At 31.5% G+C, this 3,361-nt stretch overlaps 1 long non-coding RNA gene across 1 annotated transcript; it reads right to left on the reverse strand.

Annotated features, from left to right (window-relative positions):
• Positions 1,107–2,269, reverse strand: LOC108663092. The gene is made up of 3 exons (XR_001929019.1): positions 2,233–2,269; positions 1,500–1,582; positions 1,107–1,200 (listed from the first exon to the last, which is right to left on the reverse strand). It is a non-coding gene; the product is annotated as an uncharacterized LOC108663092 (long non-coding RNA).

The following is a 3,361-nucleotide window of genomic DNA, read 5'->3' on the forward strand; positions in this document are numbered from 1 at the left end:
TTGTCGCGACCCGAAACTCCCTTTGAGCCAGTGCAACCTCCGCGATGCCCCGATCGACACTCATTACTCGGATTATCAACTGGAACCTCACAAAGCTTTAATATCAGCTTATCATTTCCCCTATAAGTAACTGTTGCCAATTACCACGTTCTAAAAGATTTTAAACTGTTTCCAACTTAAAACAAATAAAATAATAATTTTTGTCTCACAGGGGTATTTTGGTCATTTTTTTCAAAAATTTTGAAACTGGCTAAAATGTAATATATAAGTATAAAACACATAATTCATAATCAAAATGAGTTTAAAAGTCTAAAATCTTCATTTAAAACGAAATTGCGATTATTTGGATATAATAAGAAAATAAAAGAAATATTAAGTAAAATATTCTATTTTCCTATAAAACAATATTTTTAAAGTTATACGTAAATAATTTTTGTAGCGTAAAAAATGAATAAATTCATACATACTGTAATACAGTGAGGCAAAGTATTTAATTTAATTTAATTTATAATATCAAGTGGGCCCACGAATAACTAGAAGTAAGGAAAACTGTGAACCTACGGTTTGGAGGACGCAAATCCAATGGTAGTCCTCGATGAAATGAGCTATCTACCGACTATCCTGAGCCTGAAATGGGTGGAAATGAGGGTGGTGAGATTATATATTCTCAGTAAGTAAACAAATATCATTTAAAATATCTAAAGTCGAGTAAATGGAGACAGATAAAATAAATCATCATACTTTAATTTATCATCTTTCAACTCATTTCAACCAAAAAAAATTCAATTCATTTAAATCGAGTAATCAACATGGCTTATGAATTTCTTAAAACTTAGCTCATGCCAAAAATTATTCTCATACTCAGTTATCAGGGATACATTGGCCGAGGGCTATCCCAAACCAAGTCCGCCAAGGCTATTAAAAATTTATGTACACATAAATCATGTTTTTATTTTCAAAATATAGGGGTTCCTTGGCGTTGGCCGAGTTCCCCCTCACATGGTGGTTTAGCGTGAAGTGAACTCTAAAAGTTATACCTCGGGAGTTACCCTACTCATCTCTCCAACCGAGGTAAAATATGTCAGGATTCCGTGCCCCTCTAATAGGCTAGTTCAAAGAATCTAGCTCACTGCAGCAAGCAATACCCACCATACAATAAAATTTTGACAGCATGATAGGGTTAATTTAATACTACCCAGCCTACAAATGTAAAATAGAATAATTCATACAATTCACAAAAACCATAACCCAGCCAATCATGCCAACACATTAACATAAGCTATTTATTCAAATCATAAATTTACAACATATCAATGGTCTCCAATTACTCTATTTTTCAAAATCATTATTCAATTTTAAGACAATTTATAAAATCATTTCGTTTAAACATATTTTGTTTATAAAACATAAAGATTTACCATTTAAACTCATTTTTCATAAAATCATAAAATTGAATGAAAATCACTTTAGATAATTAAGACGATAGTAAGGTTACTCACTATTTCAGGAGTCGAATTTCTATAGTACTCCAACTATCGATCCTCGGGTACAATTTCTTTGCCCTTGTCGAATAACTCACCAGCTTGACACAGTACAAAATCGAGAAACTTACTACATTGGTACTAAATTGAAATTAAACTAATTTAGTCTACTAATGCATGATATGGAATGCAAAATGTCCGATTAATCGCTTAAATGTGTATTAGACCTAAGTCACACTATACTCGGTCTAATCGGCTAAAATCTCCAATTTAACTCCAAATCAATTCTTCTCACTTTCTACACTCCAATTATACCTAAATTACCTCAGTGACTGTGAATGAAATTCAATTTATCAGTCCCAGGTCAATAATCACGCATATCTATACGTTGAGTAAAAATTTAGATTTTCACACCAAAATTTCCCATTTAATTTCTAACCTCACCAAACATCAAATATCACCAAAATATCATGCAATATCATCAATTTCAGCCTCAATATTCTCCCTAGAAAATTCGGCCTCTTATGGGTAATGGGAGAAAATGAATTTTTCCTATTGGCTTTTCTTGCTACACATCACTAACTAACTAAAAACACTAACATAACTTGAAATCAAATCAATCCAACATCATTCTCTCTCCATATCCATTCGGCCAGCCATGAATTCACCATGAAAACATGAAATTTAACCATGAAAAATAAGGAGAAATGCATGGGAAAGGTAGATCACAAGTCAAATCAAGAAATTTTACCTTTGATTGCTTGATTACTTGAAATCCACCAATTTTCCCTTGAATTTTCCCACCTAGGGTTCTTGTTCTTCTTTTCTTCCTTTGTTCTTCCTTTTGTTTTCCTTTGGCCGGCCATATGAAGAAAATGGGCTGATTTTGTGCTAAATTTAAAGTTAAATAATAAATGGTTATAAACTTGACACATGTCACCTTATTATTGGTCCATGTGTCATTTCTTAACTATTAAGATTTCTCTCTCCACCATATAAATTTCTTCAATTATCCATGATAATATTGGGTAAAATCCATGTGCTGGACAAGTGTTGGTGTGTAAAATTAAAATTTTGCCCTTGGGGTGGAAAAATTACCATTTTACCCCTATACTCCGAAAAATACAGGAATTACAATTTTTCACTTCTCAACCTCAAATCATACTCCGATAAGTCAAATGTGATTAAAATCTTTCAAAAAAATTTCATTTTGTCCTCGAGTGGCAAAATTACCACTTTGCCCCTAGATAGTGAAATTTCTAGTTTGACTCCAAATTAATCCTCGAACTCCAAATCACTATTTTAAATCATTCCTGAACTATAAAATTTTTAATTTCACCCTATAATCTCTATTTGATTTAGTTCGAGGCTTAAATCAACTTTGTTGTACCTCTAGGTACAATACCGACTTTTATAAATTTTTCGAGACTCTCCTAGCATACAAACATGTTATCCATCACATGTATGTCCTGTCAGCATTTTATAAGGTCGGGCTTTACAATGGAGGATCGGAGTGGCTAGCTAGGGGAAAAAAAGAAGAAGGAAGGAAATAAAAAAAAAGTAATAAAAGAAGAACTGCCATTTAGCAGTAAGAAAGAAATCAAGAGAAGAATAAGGAGTGGCTGGCTGAAGGAAGAAAAGAAAGAAGAATGAGCGTCTGTCTGCTATGTGGCTAGGTAAAAAAAGGAAAGAAAGAAAAGAAAGGAGTGGTTAGGTTTTTTACCCTTAATATATTATTATTAAATTATAAAAATTAATATTATTATTATTTTTTAAGAATAAAAATCAATATTATTTTATTGTTTAGTAATTATTAACTTATATAATAGTAATTATATTCTTTATAAATGAACATAATATATAATATAAAGTGTATGTAT

This window comes from Theobroma cacao, chromosome 8 (genome assembly GCF_000208745.1).
Source record: "Theobroma cacao cultivar B97-61/B2 chromosome 8, Criollo_cocoa_genome_V2, whole genome shotgun sequence".
Classification (NCBI taxonomy): domain Eukaryota; kingdom Viridiplantae; phylum Streptophyta; class Magnoliopsida; order Malvales; family Malvaceae; genus Theobroma; species Theobroma cacao.